This window comes from Mastigoproctus giganteus, chromosome 5 (genome assembly GCF_048544385.1).
Source record: "Mastigoproctus giganteus isolate SK-2022 chromosome 5, ASM4854438v1, whole genome shotgun sequence".
Lineage (NCBI taxonomy): Eukaryota > Metazoa > Arthropoda > Arachnida > Uropygi > Thelyphonidae > Mastigoproctus > Mastigoproctus giganteus.
In genome coordinates, this window is record NC_143579.1 from 195,141,730 (window position 1) to 195,157,724 (window position 15,995).

Sequence of the window (15,995 nt, forward strand, 5' to 3'; positions counted from 1 at the left end):
CAGCTCTGGTTTCATGAGTTGTTTAGGGAAATAGGTTCCAGAACTAACAGGTCAACAACTACTTGACTGTGTTTGCTAAAAATATTAAGAAAAACTGTCTCTCTCTCTCTCTCCGAATTCTGTGCAAACACAAACGTTCCGATCAATCAAAACACGAACAGTTCCCGAAAAACTTTAGAGAAAAAAATGTATGCAAATAGCATTTTTAAGCAACTCGCTTCTCTTTCTTTGTTTATCTCTGTCTCTGCGCATTCAATACGTTAATTGCTTCTTCAGAAACGATTTCGAATCTCATTACTAGCTTTATATTCATTTCTTTATCTCTGTTCTGTTTATCTTTCGCTCTTCCCATTTTTTAATGCTTCTTTCGAAATTTCTCTTCCACTTCGAAAAGCAAATTCAGCGTAAATAAATCCCATTTGGAATCGTAGTGTCAGACTGTTTTTTATCCCAATGCGTCAGCTATTTTTTTTTTTTTATCTTTTCCCTTCTTTCCCTCTTTTTTACACCAACCTTTGCAATCTGCAGTAATCGTACTTTTATAAAAATGTCCTTGGTTCTTTTTTTTTTATTAAGAACCCAGCAGGAGGATGCAGTTATCCAACGTGCAGAAGGATGCAGTTATCCTTTCAACATCAATGATACTTAATCCCTTTATAGCGATGATTTCTTTAGCATTAAAATTACAGCTTGCTGTTTTTCTATGCTTAAAGCTAATACAGTCCTCGTGTTGCCCTTATCAATGGTCTCCTGCCAGGAAAGGCCTATCTAGTCCTTATGGAAAAATATAACGTTTATATGTATACTAGGGTGGACAAAATATGGAAACACCTGATATGACAGTAATAGTTTTTGTAATGGCTGTATGGCGTATTTATGAAAATGCAGTAGGTTCCTGTAAAGAAAAGACGACAAGACCTGATGCGTATTTAGAAGTGATATAAAAATGTACATGAAGAAAATGACCAACCTGTCTGAATTCCAAGGAATTCAAATTGTTGGTGCATGTTTAGCAGGGTCATCTGTGACTAAAACTGTTGATTTTTTTAATGTATTCAGAGCAACCGTATTAAGAGTGATGTCTGCATTCACCAACTAAGGGAAAGAATTGTGGCATAAAATCAAAGCTGGATGAAAGAGACCGCTGGACTCTGAAATGTATTGTAGCCTGAAAATATAAAACTGCTACCTCGAAAATAACTGCAGAACTTAAGGCGAGTCTCAGAAATTCAGTTTATAGCAAAATAGTTCATCGAGAATTTCATAAAGCTCAAATTTACGACAGAGCCACTATCACCAAGCCATTCTTTACTGATGGTAATGCTAGAAAGAGAATGCAGTGGTGTAAGTAGCACAAAATGGACACTTGATGACTGGAAACATGCCATATTTTCAGACTAATCATATTCACACATTTTACAACATCTGAGAGAGTTTACGTTTGGGAAATGACAAAGGAAGTGCATCATCCTGATTGTCGTGTGCCAACCGTCAAATGGTTGGCACAATTCTCCTATCACATTTTGTTAGGAGGACGATCAACAACGGCTTTGGCAGAAATATCTTGCTATTCATTAGGTCCTATCATCACTCTAAAGGGACGAATTACTGCGACCGGTTGCCTTGATATTCTGATTGGCCAGGTTCATCCCATGGTGCAAACATTGCTTCCCACTAACGATGGTTTGAGCTGCCTGAAACTGAGGCTACGCATCTCCCGTAGCCTGCACAATCACTGGACTTCAACGTTATTGAGACGCTGTGGGTATATTTGGAGAGGAGAATGAAAAGCATATTTCATCCACCTTCATCACTCAACAGCTTTAAACGTTCCTCCACGGAGAACACTCCAAATTCCTCTTAAGACAGTTCGGGATTTATTTGAATCTATTCCACGTAGAATACAAGCGGTTTTAAAAGCGAAGGGTGGGCCATCACAATATTAGTGTATACCAGTAACCCTTGTCACAGGTGTTTCCATTATCTTGTCCACCCCGTGTATGTATACAGGGTGTTTCAGTTAAACGTTTCAGAACTTCTAAGAGGGGTAGGGTACATCCTGACAACTCGAAATCATATAGCAATGTGGGGTCGGAAATGCTTTCCTGAAGCGGTATTGTACACAGAATTCGTCGTGCGACGTCGTGCAGCACAGATTCGATTTTTGGTCAACGTATGGGCCGGTATTATGGGAGATCACCTCATCGGACCTTACCTGTTACCGTGTCGTCTAACCGGACCTATCTACTTGATCTTTCTGCAGCAAGTATTGCCACAACTTTTGAGAGATGAACATATATTTCTGCATCGACGCAACAGACAATGTGGTTCCAACACGATGGAGCCCCTGCCCATTATAGCGGAGATGTTCGTAACTACCTGGATGTCACATTTGGTCAACAGTGGATCGGACGTGGTGGTCCCGTGCGTTGGCCTGCTCGGTCACCCGACCTATCATGTCTTGATTTTTATTTCTGGGGTCATATGAAATCGCTAGTTTATGACACCCCTGTTGACAATGCTGAGGAGCTGGTTGCAATAATCGCCTGGAGTATTCCAGAATGTTCGGATGTCCATGCGTCGGAGATGTGAGGCGTGCATTGTAGCCCGTGGAAGAAACTTCGAACACTTACTTTAATCCATGTACCTTTTGCTTCTTTTCATGTATTATTAAAACTATTTCTCACTTACGGTCTCTTTTCTTTATGGTGCTTCTGTGTACAACACCGCTTCAGGAAAGCATTTCCGACCCCACATTGCTATACGATTTCCAGTTGTCAGGATGTACCCTACCCATCTTAGAAGTTCTGAAACGTTTAACTGAAACACCCTGTATATAAATATACTCTTTATTGTACAACGAGAAAAATGAACACGACTCTTGTATAAGTCCTTCACAGCCAGAAGGCCAGCGATTACGTGATGCAATAGTAATTACTCTACATTTAAAACCAGGTCCCTTGTTCTCTCACCGAAAACCTGACTTCAAATTACATTCTAAATATTAAACATCATATTACACCATAGATTCTGATAAGAGTATTCCCTTATACCTCCCACTAATTTTGTTGTTCTTCTTTACACCTCCTCAAGTCTACGATGGACCAAATTTGTATCCAATATTCGAAATCTAATCAAAACGTTTTACAAAGGTGCGTGCAGTCACCTCTTTTATCCTCTTCTGTTGCTTTCTCTTCTTCTTGGGACAGCCCACGTTGTCCCAATAGGCAGCTGGGGCACCCATAGCTGTCCCAACTGCCTGCCTACACGAATAATAATAGAAAATACAATACAAGTATAACGTAAATGCGTGTGAAATTAATGGACTATTTTGATTTAAAAATATAACAGTAATTTGGAGACAAAATAATATTATACACGCGTGGAAATTGCTTAAAAGGATTGTAAAATAGTGATATTTTGCGTAAAAGCTGTTACATTGGCTTAAAGTGATATTGCTGGCTGGAAGAACTGGAGGTTTCATCGACTCATTTGCACAGAATATCCTACGCTGAACGCGTTCTATAATGCATAAAAGGATTACGAAATGTTTGTATTGGGACTGCTGAAAGGAGCCTTGAGAGAGAGAGAATGACAAACCAATTTAGAATAAATAACCAAGATAATCAAAATATATTTCCTGTTAGATAGGCAAAAGTCAAAGTACACAAAGCTAATCATATTCCCCTTCAAATAACGCTCCACAAACTCAAAGAACTCGGCTAATTACGATTAAGATAAAAAAAAAAAACAAATCTTCGCTCACTTATTTGTACTTCTAAGCTGCCTCTCTATCCGTCTTAATTTCAGCTTTTCTTTCTTTCTCCATGAATCCTCGATACGTCTATCGTGCCTCTTAATAATTTTAAAGGAAACTCTGATGTTCAAAGGATGATTGGCCTCTATTGATCACTTCAAACCTCACATTTCATCGCGATTGCCAATAAGTCAAAGTAGTTCTTTTATTTCACGGTAGGCGGCGTCTGCGACGTCTCCCACCCGGAAACAGGAACGCTAAGATGGCATTTGATTCGCGTTAATGAACTACGGGGAAAATGATAAACTTGACTCGACCCCCGTCACTACGACAGGTCTGTCGTTCGAGTGTCGAACGCAAACAGCGCGTCGGGATCTGAAAGAGCCGACATTTCAAAGGAAAAGCGTTTCTTACCTGTAGATCTTCCGCTTTGGGTCGCAGCGAGTCGGATTTATCTACCTGGTGTCACATGATGCTTTCCTTACCGCAAACTCCACTGACGATTGGTCGAGGTGGAAAATAAACGAAAAGAACGCTATCGGGATGTTGTGCAAGAAGAGCGGCAGACAGGGCCCGGCGACACGAAACGTAGCTGCCTTTGAGGTGACAATCTGTTCGATGCAGAGCGAGTAAGTTGGTAGATACACGTGCCTGGCACTACACACCAAACGCCAAGGCAGGCCACGATGTTTCCGTTCCTTTACGTCGATACAACGGCTGGAAAGAGAGAAAGAGAGAGACAGAACGTAGGCAATAAAAGCCTTTCCCAGGGAAGTGGCCTCTGATTGGTCGTGGATCCTCACGCGCTTGTGACAGAGAGAAAGGTGTGTGCGTGTGTGTGAGAGTTCTTTATCCGAGTCAGGCACTGGATATCAGACGGATGTTACAATGGGAGATGTGTCAGCTAACCCTAAATGCCAACCGGGCGCAGGAAACCACCCAAAACTCGTTGATCCTGAAAGCAACTGCGCGATTAACACTCCAATCGCGGTTTAGATAGAGAGATGGTGTTAGAATTGAATGGCAGAGTGGAAAAGATGCATAAAAGTAATAGTTAGTCAGCGGACTGGTAACCTCACTGAAAGTTAGAGCAGGCGCCATGTTTAGTCCATTTTGACTTACGATGACAGTCTTTAATAAGTGATTTGGCTGTGGATATACCAGCACATACATTATAAGTGTAATCATATTCCAATATCATGTTTATTTTCTCGTTAAATTGATTTGCATCACTCTATCAATAATACTATGATAACAAACAGCGGATATGCACCTAACTTTGATTTAAAAAGTATATCAGACTTAAATTACTATTAATCTCAGCTTTTATTAATTAATATATGACAAAACAAGCGTGGAAAAAATTAATAAACATTTATTTATGCTTTAGAGCGTTTAAAACTGCCATAGAGACACTTAAAAGTGAGTCTTGATAATCAACATTAACAATGCAAAATGTAATCGGACATTGAAAATCATATTAGTTTTAAAAGAGCGCCCTCTGCAGGATATCATTAGTTGTTGGCTGAAATCTTAAAGAATAGAATGCAACTTGAAACCTACGTTTACATGTGGATAAATGTACTTGTACTTACACTGTATTTGTATCTGGATAAACGTAATCTGCTTGTACGAATTATATGAGATGCCTCCTGTACACTTTTCCAGAAACATTTTGTATATGGTAATTTTGCAGTACACAAAAAAGTCGCAGAATTTACGCACGCGCAGTTTATACATTTCATGCATAAAATGAATACGCAGTTTATACATTTGCCGTACACTTTATACATTAAATGTAAAAAATGTACAGTTTATGCATTTTAATGAACCTCACTAATTCGGATTCTCGATAATCCGGACTGCCTTCTCTCTCTCTTTGGTGTATCTTATTTATGCAGAATAGAGACCTTTCTTAAATGAGAATTTTTACTTTCGAAAAGTAAATAAATTTGTACTTCGCATTACTTTCACATCGATGGAAATCTGCATCGAGGCTCTGGACGGTCTAAGGCATGTTTAAGGGCAGGAAACGATCAGCTAGGTAAAGTCTGTTGCAGTTGTTATGGAGAGAGGGCGAAAAGCTCTAATGGTTTAATGTGGAATCTTCCACCGATAGTAGGGTATATCTGAACAATTGGAGATGAATGGTATGAGGCGATAGTGAAGAGTAAAGCAGAAAGCATGCAAAGTTGTGGAACCCCCACCTGTTTCTTAGTAAGTAAACGTGGACTTATCAACTGTAAGGAGGAGAATTCTTTTGAACTGAAGAAAAATATTTGGATTTTCATTAGATAATGTCTCGCAGAAGTGAAGGAAACTGGAGATAATAAATGTGTTTAAAAGTAGCTTGTACTTCCAGATAGATGGTCTTCATTTTTATTTTCAGTTAAATTGATGGCATGGTCCCACGAAAAAATGCTATTATTAACAGAAGTATTTAGAGAAACATTAAAATAAATAGAACTATTTATTTTAACGGCTGGGACATTAAAAGTAATGTTTCCACCATCTACATTTTTTATGCAATTTCACCAAAAGTGCGTGCACTTAAAAATATGAAATTTTTCTCGTTCGATTACATTCGTCAGCCTAGCTCGTCAATTTGTTTTATCAGAGATTTGTACTAAAATAAAATATATATAATATTAAATCATTCGGCCTCATTCATATAAATGTAAACAGGTGAATATCTTATACATTTATACAAATGTACAACTTGAGATGTTTCGATACATGTGAACACTGTGAACTCTCCACATAATCGAAGGAGCGTCACAGAATGAAAAAGGGTAAAAAAGGTCTGAATATTCAAATCCATCAACAGGTGGGTGGAATTTATGGGGCCTTTTATGCACTGAGATTAGGGTTACGTGGCTTTTCCCACTGAGTTTTTCATCCAGCCAGCAAAACAGGCGAACCAACCACAGAACACATCTAATTTACAAACACAATAAACCGATGCCTCAACCTTAGTTATTTGGCACGAAATAATAACAATAGCATACCGCAGATGTTTCGCTTCCTGTAGAGCTCATCACAGAAGCTGATCATCCACTGTTCTCCCCATGCAACAACAAAGTTTTAACCGACACTCGTGTCTTCCAGCGATTGTAGAGATCCTCTGGTTGTATAAGCTTCCAGGTGTGGAGGTTTTAGGGTGGAGAAACACAAATATTTTCAGAGATGTGGTATGAGGCAAGCAGAGCACTTCATTTGCGACTGAATTACTCAGAGATTGCATTTATATGTTTCCATCTCGAAGCGTTACAGCTTTATGGAACCAGACGTATACAATCCAGTTTTTTTTAAATTAAAACAAACTACGGTTATTAATATTAATAGAAGCATTCGTATTGTTATTTAAATGCGTTCTTCTCACTTGTGCGCTGTACACTCTTTCCAATTTGCAGCTGCATCATTTACATTTCAAAAGATAATGGAATCCTCTCATGTTTCTTTCTTGTCTCGCATTTCTTGTAAAATCCTCTTTGTCTGCTGTGTGCGCACGACCCTTTCTTAGTGCTTGTAATTCCAGTGTTCCGAAAATAAAAGAATTTCTTCACAGAAGAGGTTTTATCTTGATGCCTACTCCACAAAGGATCTTCCCACACAAAGACGCATTTCTCATTATTTTTAATACTGCTACTCAAATTTCTTTGTCTTCTGGATATACTTAATAGACCTCTCCAGCGATTTCTTTGGACTCCAATGCAGTTACATTTAATAACGTTTCTGTCGCTAAAAGTCTCCGCAACAAATACTCATTGGATATTCCTCTATCGGGTGGTCGTCTACCCAGTGGGGTATTATATTGGTAGTACGTTTGTATTCTTCCTGGTCGTATTGGCGAAGTTTTGGAAATAAATCATACCTCGTTTTTAATTATCTGCGTTAACTTCTAAGAGGATTTTAATGTACTGTTAGGACCAAGTTAAACGAGAGACTCTGAGAAGACACACTGGACACTTAAATCCCATTGACGCATCAGTGACTGGTGCAAAAATGGGATTTGATGCGTTGTTCTTTGATGGACAGTTTCATGGGATGGAATAGAATGTAAAAGTTATTCTGCTAGTTGGGCGTGGGCTACCTTAATTTTGCCCACCATTGTACTCATTGGCCAAGATATTAAAAAGGAATGTCACGTGGTACGATTACAGGTTACTTGGTATCAGATAAATAAAGCGTGCAGTATTGCACGCTTCCCTGGCACTTCTAGTCGAGATGGTCATGGGAAACAGGCGAACTTTTCGGTTTCCAGAACGATCTGACTGGATTGGGCCCGCAGGGCCATGATGAAAAGGTGATGCAGTCTGACGAGTCTGAATTTAGACTTTTTTGCATCAGTGGTAAAGTGAAAATGTGGCGTAAATCTAATAAAGCCATGCATCTGGATGGTCTTGTGTCTGCCATTGTATGGGGTATGTTGTATTGGTACACCCTGGGTCAGCTCATACAGTTAGAAGGTCGTGTTACCTCCATTGAATATCTTTCTGTCGTACTGCACCAATTTCATCCTGCAGTGCTTCGCTTTTACCCGGACTGCGATGGATTATTTTAAGATGATAACGCAAATGGGCAAAAAATGTATCCGAACGGTTCGAGGAACTTCCCCGAGATTTCCAACATCTACCTGACCCCCTAATTCTTCAGATCTGAATCCAATTGAGAATGGCTGGGATATGTTATAAAGGGCAGTTTGGCTTTGCAGTTCTCTGTCGACTAAAATACAGTAACTAACAAATATCCCGATGGAAGAAGTGTAACCCATGACACGATGTGTACGGGTTGTAATTCGGGCAAAAGGTGGCCGGCCCTACTAGATATTGAATAAATGTTTCAAATATTTTGTCCAGTGAAAGAGAAGCAATCCGCGGTTCGATTTTAAAATTCGAACTTCTGTAGTGATATTTTAATTTTTGAATGTACAAATCAGCGGCGAAATTTTTTAATTTTTGTATTTGAAAATTTATGTTTGCAATTTGATTAAAATAAAAACTTAACAGCGAGTTACCGAAAGTATAAACAGAAATTCCATCTGTTCTTCAGAACCTTATCGAAATATTGTGTCCGTTTTGTAACGTGTCCTGACTTTATACAACGGCAGCTGAAAAGAATAAGCGAAAAGGTGAAACAGGCACGTGCATAGGTACACCTATTAATTGCTAATTATTTTCAGTGAAAAGACTGAGGGCCCAGACAAAAACATGTCTGGTGGCGTGATCTGTTTATGGAAAGCTTTCCTTCTTGAGAAAGCGAATAATCGAATTGAGCTCCTTATTTTCGAAAATTAGAGGTATAGCGGGACTGTAATTAAAGTTCACCTTCTCTGACGCATCTGCTGAGAAAATTAATTGATGGAAAGCGTTCGTGTCTGGTAAGCACAATATGAAAAGGATGCGGACAAGAAAAAAACAGGTTAAGACGATGTTAGGGTTAGAATAATCAAGTATACAAATGTAGCAAGATTAAGGAAGGAATTGAGCCATGTTTTTCTTTGTATTTCACAACAATCCCACCAACTGCGCTTTCGGTGGCAGCCCGAAAGACAATAGGAGTTGGCAACGCTGCGTTTGATCCTGGTTTTCAGGTTCTGCAGTGTGTCGGTGTCAAAGTGGAAGTCATTCTTTGCAAAGCTCCCAAATCCTCAAAGTCTCATTGTTCAAATCAGACGATCGATACAAAAATTGTAGGGAAAATGCAACTAATAATCCTCTTTAGTGGTGACCTGTGTTCCAAACAGTAGCGTGACACGAAACACAATTTATGGTGCAGTGCCATCTTGCATAAAATCCGTATGGTTCGAGGCATCACGTGAAGAGCAATAAACACGGAATCAGTTAAAAATACACTAGTGATAGGCATTTATAGAACGTGTTGCGGGCAGATCTCTTCAGAAAAGGATGGACCAACAAATCAAAGGCCACGAGCGCCTACTCTTTGTGCACAAATGCATATTATCGACCACAACTGTGTCCCCCTTGTGGTGTCTTTTGGAACCAAAGTTTATTACGTTGTTTAGGCAAGCATTATCTTCATGATATGCCTTCACGCGTGGATAAGTGCTCTCAATTACTTTTTTCTTTAGATGCGTCCGTAGATGAATTGTAATTGTAGCCACGCTGGACATTGGGCAACAGCTCAGCCCGAATAAAATTTCTCTTCAAATTCTATTACACTTTTGAAACCTCCTATTAAAATCTTTCGACTCTTTGTCATGGTCTCCTATGAATTAGTATTCCATCGTTCTTTGCCTAGTAGGCCTACTCGTACGAACACAATTCTAATACGAATTAAAGCGCGTCTTTTTCAAAAGAAATTCACTTTGTTTTCTCCCTTCGACAAGAGCGAAGGCATTGCTTAAGTGGGAAATGCGGTGTTTGAATATTTTATCTCTCAGATTGTTCGCCGATCCAAAAGAGTAATTTTCTTCTACGATTCTCCAAATAATCCCCTGTTCAGCGAAAATGCCCGCGCTCCTGCTGCACACAAAAAAGTAATTCTGCTAATTTTTGGTGTTTATTCGCGAGATATTATTGGAAAAGTAGGCTTAGCATTTTTTTCCCCCTTTGGAAACTCAAAAATGCGAGAGAAAGACTGTTCCCCCCACCACCACTTCAACTGTTACTTATCTCTACAACCATGTAACCAATTCTTTATAAAATTTAATTAAACTCTGGTCTTTCTTACTCCATTTTCTTCTCTTTTTTTTTTTTTTTTATAACAACTGTGAAGACTGCATCAGCTGAATGGACATTTACCAAACGAATCCGGAGATTCCCCCATTAATTGAAGGGATAGAAGAAATGGGGAGGGCAGAGATTACGTGCAACAATGCACAAAATTACATCAATTATGCAAATGAGAAGAAGAAGAACAAAAGAGAAACGAGGCGAAGAGAAACGAAGGTCTGTAAAAGATATCTCTGCGATAATCTGGCCTTTTTTTTTTTTTTTTTTTTTGTTTTTAATGCACGGAAAAACCCAGACCTCATAACAAAAGAAGCCCAGCACTGTTGGAGAGATAAAGAAAAACACACTTAGGTCAAGTGCTACTTACATTTAATTAGTTCGTAAATGTGGCATCGAAAGGTCAAAGGTCAGCGCGAGTTGGATTAACAAAATGTGCTCGGAACGTGCGGGTTTGGTCTGGTTGGCTATTAACGCATCAAGAGCGTAATTGATGGAAGAGAATGCATTTATTCCTGCCAACTGTACTCAACCCAGTACATTTTAAACGGGTGTGCTTTAAATCGGCGCCATGTTTTTGTACGATTGGTACAGATAGAAAAGAGCAGGTTGCTGCTTCTGCACCCACTTATCAACAGCGAACCCCATCTGCCGAGTGCTAAATGCGGTCTTTAGACCAACCATGACGTCACCCAACCTCATCCCATAGTGTCGGTATGAAATAGTAATTAAGTTACGTGTAAGCACGGAGAGCGACGTATATATGCACGCTCGCGCTAGTAGACGGTACGATGTGCATCTCAAGTAGATGAAATTTTAATGACATAATACAACCGATTAAGTAGGGTGGTGCCAGGGAATATCGAGTTGCCCACTAAATTTTAATGTTGTGGAGATTGCATTCTAAGCGCAGAGCAACTACCTCTGCTTAGAAGTAGCAAAGAATTCATCCGGACAGCGAGCTACTAAGTTTGTACGCATCTGATTAACTCCGCACACGACCGCTTTCCTACCCCCACCCCCCCATACAGCGTCCCAAGCCTGCTCATTAATTTGATATTGTGGAGAGAGTTGATAAGTCTGGATACAGAGTTGACTACGACGAAGGAGCCCGTCCCTTTAAATTATTCATTGTCACAAAATTAAGAAAGAATTCTCTACGCACTGAAGAGATCGGGTGTCCTTTTGTGTTTCTTCTTTGTGTAGTTGCCAATTAAGCAGTCTGGAATAACAGATGGAAAAGAAAGAAAAAAAAAAAAGATTACCACATTCTGAAAGCGCATTCCATCATCTGAGACGTTGATGTGGCTTTAAGGTTTAGAAATCTGAGACAAGCAACAAATGTCATTATTAGATAGTCTACAGTAGGAGTGCTCCAAACGATTTTTCCTACGTTTAATGATTACAAGCCTCCGCAAAAGAGCAGTGGTTACGACGTTCTGCCAATCATTCTCAAAAGTTCACGTTTCAGTTCCATGGCGGATCGAAAAAGCTTGACGGGTTTTTATTATTTGGGATTGTAGTTAGTTGCTCTGAGCATGAGGTGTATGGCTTTTTATCGTAAATTATTATAGGCTTTTCATTCTGCAAATAGTTTCTATTTAAGAAGCCTTGAAAACTACCTGGAGCTGGCAAGAGTTTATGGGAACCTGGTGCAAAGTTGGATTTGGAAATCCCCATTTTAAATGAAAACACAAATATTTATGTAACCCTTCCACCGCACCCTTCCCCATTGCACAGCCCTCTTTGGAAATGGGCTAGAATGCGGAATCGACTGAAAAGGAAAACCGATAATTAAGAATCCACTTAATCTCCTTTATAATTGGATCAAACCATCAAGAACTGAATGTTGCCACTGTTCCAACGAAATGAGATTTGTTCCAAAAACAATGATGTCGAAGACAATTGTAGAAGCCGAGCAGTAAGTGCCACGTAAGCTTATATATCGGACATATAAAATTTATTGCGTTGTTTATGGATCCACAAAGAACTATTCGTGTCATCATCCGCATCCAGATAACCCAACTAAGATAAAGAGATGAGAATGCAAAGTTTTTGCTTCTTCAGTGGATGATAAACCTTAAATAAAATTGTGGCAAACTGCATTTTTATGTCTGAGTAAAAAGAAGATAGAATTTTTATATTTTCTTTTCTAATCCCAGAAAGAAAACTGCAATAGTGATAATGTTATAGAGGAATCATTGGATTTCCTAATCCAGTTCAGCTTACCATTTTTTTTTTTTTTATATATTTTCGGTGGCTAAAATTTGTTTCATTCAAATAGGCTTAAGAGATAGCAGACGTACAGGAAGTTGAGTACTGGGAATTGGCATTCTGCCAACTGCCACTATTTATGTACTCGAATGTTTCGAGTTTATTAAACTAAAATCACTGCGAATACGCTAATAAAAACGAGCTAAAATTAACAAAAATTATAAGCTCACATTATATAAACTTCTCAAAGCCGACATTATCGAGTTAATTAAGAAAAAAGTAACTTAATTAATATCTAACACGAGCGTAATATCGTTGGAAGAAACCTCTTCGTTTGAGAGAAAGAGCTAATCTTGTTTCAAGATAAAAATGCTAATTTTCATTGATAATGAGTTTCTCTTATTTTTAACTTTGGAATTTGTGTAAAGCTACGAGGTCAATAGTAATTACCAAGTCGCTATCCACCCATTCTCAGCAATTTTCGCTATACAACGTTTGCTATTTCAGACTTTCACCGAAATTAGAAAAACGAATGAAATTTTAAATAATCGCACTAACAACGTCATCAAAAACAGAAAAAAAAAGACAACTGTACAATCTAGAATTATTAAGGGAGGGAGGCACAATAAAAAGAAATTAATCGCGAATGTTAATTATATTGTACATTCGCCATTCTGGTAACAGCAGCTGTGATAATAATCTCTTTATTATATTCGAAATAAACCGGAAATTCAATAATGGCTTCCATAAATTTGGTTTAGTTTCGTATTTTAATGTATGCTGCATAAATTAGTTCCATCAGTTCCAAGAGAGGAAGGGAAGGTTGGTAAATGGGGATTGCTTGCATAATGGTTTAATAAGGTGGCAATAAATGCTAAGCTGAAGATTTTACGCTTTACCTTAGATTTTGTAAGTTTTTTTATGACTTATAATGGTGCCGAACGTAGACTCTTAATATCTTTCCTGGTGCAGACAGCTGACATTAATACTAAACGTCGATAAGTAATCCAATACCTCTGTGTACGCGCAAACAAAAGGATGATTCGGAAATAGCAACACATTGTACTGACAAAGATCGATGGGGTCATACACGTTGACCTAAGATTAATCAAGTGCTGGCAAGTGAAAATTGGGTTATGTCAACAGAAATTTCAGTGAGGGGTCAACACATCGCACGTTAGACAAATGTTTATTTTTGTTCTTATGCGAATGCAGGATGAAACTCTAGAAATAAAAAAATAAGGCGAAAAGAGAAATAAAAAGATTAATTGAAATAGAGCAGAAAAGAAAAAAAAACTAGCATGGGCATTATGGAAAATAAATAATTCGGGGTATCTCGTGGTATAACTTAACCTATTATAACCAATGACGACTAAGGTCGTATATATGCCACTATGGCCACCATTTGTGAATCAAATCCCTGCTAGCCAATTCCATGATAAATGTAGTTTCCTTTAAAGTGAGCTTCGATTGGTGGATAGTCTAACTCTCAAAAGTGAGGGTCAGGCGAGGAACTTTGACCTTGTGCCGGCCTAAGTGATCATCTATTTTTACAAGTATTTCATTCTTCTTATTATTATTTATTTCAACCTTAAACAGAATTTTCGTCCCTATTTTTCACGCCCAGGGCGACCAACTGGAAAATCCTATACCGAATGTGTTTACAGAATTCTGCTAACATCTTCAGCTTTAATGTTTTCTGCGGGCGGTGTATGTATGGGCTTCGCGTGTAGTAATTACTCCTGGTTTAGAACATTCTCGGGCCGGAATTGCAGGAAATCTTCCACGCGTTCCTAAACATGCATCTTCCACTGCGAATACAGTTTAAGCACGAGACATAAATTTAAAATCGCCGCAGAAATAGAAAACTTTTTATAGATACGAGTGTGTAGTTTCTGTTTTCAAATATTGCTTTAATAACTCATCGGTAATGCACTCTGACTGAATCTGCACGCAGACCTGGTTTCCATAACAATTTTTACGATATCCGTCACTCATTTTTATCTTCCCTCCTTCGTCGTTTTTTTTTTTTTTTTTTTCGAAACAGCCAGACAACCCCATGCCGTCTCGATACCATCGACTTTTCAAACTTGCGTCTCCATGGTGAAACTTCTTTTGCCTATGAGGCTGTTACCAGGTAAAGGAAATAAGAAATAGAAAATAGCGCGTGATTTCCGAGGAAATCGAGTTTTGTAGGCCTAAGGAAAAGATTCTCCCCCACCCTTCTCTCTCTCTCTCTCTCTCTCTCTCGCGTTCATTTAGAACGTCTGTAATTCGAAAAGGGGGTTTTTCGAGAAAAAGAACCGACATATTACTCAAGTGACTGCGTGAGTGGGGTTAGGGGAATTTCAGGCATTCGCTACAGCAACTGGAGTGTAATCCTGAACTAGTTAGGCTGTAGGAGAACAAATTTAAAGTGTCTCCTTAGGCCACGTACGTAGCACGCTTTGAATACCATGAATCGGTTGGCTGCGTTTCTCTTAAGCTACGATCCCGTGTGTTCAATGATTCCACTGAGATAGATTCCACTCGTATCTCCACTGGATAAATTTATTTATCCCATGGAAATACCAGTAATAGTGTCTTCTATAGGTGGCTCCCTCTGTAATCTATTAATTCCACCACATGCAGTAAAAACATGGCATAATTGTGTTTTGCCAATATTAATAACACAGGAGGAGTTAAACTCGCGCTCATCTGCCCACCCTACTTCTAACACACACACAAGAACATATCGTTTCGCTTATATACGCTCAGTGGCCACTTTATTAGGTACACCTATCCAATAGTGAATAAGTTTTCCCTTTAGCTTTCAGAACAGCCTGGATTCGCCATGGCATGAACTCGCCCAGGTTCCGAAAGCGTGCCACGGGAATTCTGGTCCATGTTGACTCAACTGGTTCCCACTGTTATTCCAAATTGAGTGGTCGTAGATTTCTATTCCGAAGAGCTTGTGCCACCTCATCCCACAGGTGCTCAATTTGATTGAGATGTGGCGACTAGTGAGGCCACCGGAGTAGGCAGAATTCGCACTTACTTTCCTGGATCCAGTTCTGTGCAATTGCAGCCTTGTGAGATGGCGCATTATCCTGTTGGAAGAATCTAATTGCAGATGGATCTGAAACAATTTCCAAATAATCTGTGGCAACAGATATTGCTCCACTATATAAAATTATCAACTTGCACACAAAAACACTTCCCACACCATTACACCCTAACGACCAGGCTGCATTACTGGTGCCTTCTATTCGCTTGAAACATCAGGAACCAGGATTCGCCATACCAGACAATGTTTTTCCAATCTTCCACTGTCTAGTGTTGTTAACTTAGTT

The 15,995-nt window shown here is 39.0% G+C and overlaps 1 protein-coding gene across 3 annotated transcripts in view; it reads right to left on the reverse strand.

Annotated features, from left to right (window-relative positions):
• Nucleotides 1-15,995, reverse strand: part of LOC150085965 (uncharacterized) — an 87,082-nt gene that overhangs the window by 45,060 nt on the left and 26,027 nt on the right. The window contains exon 1 of one of the 3 annotated variants that reach the window (XM_090374311.1): nucleotides 4,172-4,461. The exons of 1 other annotated variant lie outside the window; for it this stretch is intronic. The gene's annotated coding sequence lies outside the window, so the exon portion shown is untranslated. Of the gene's footprint in view, nucleotides 1-3,766; nucleotides 3,827-4,171; nucleotides 4,462-15,995 lie in introns of those variants that run through there. One more of the 3 variants, XM_090374315.1, reaches the window with a different exon arrangement.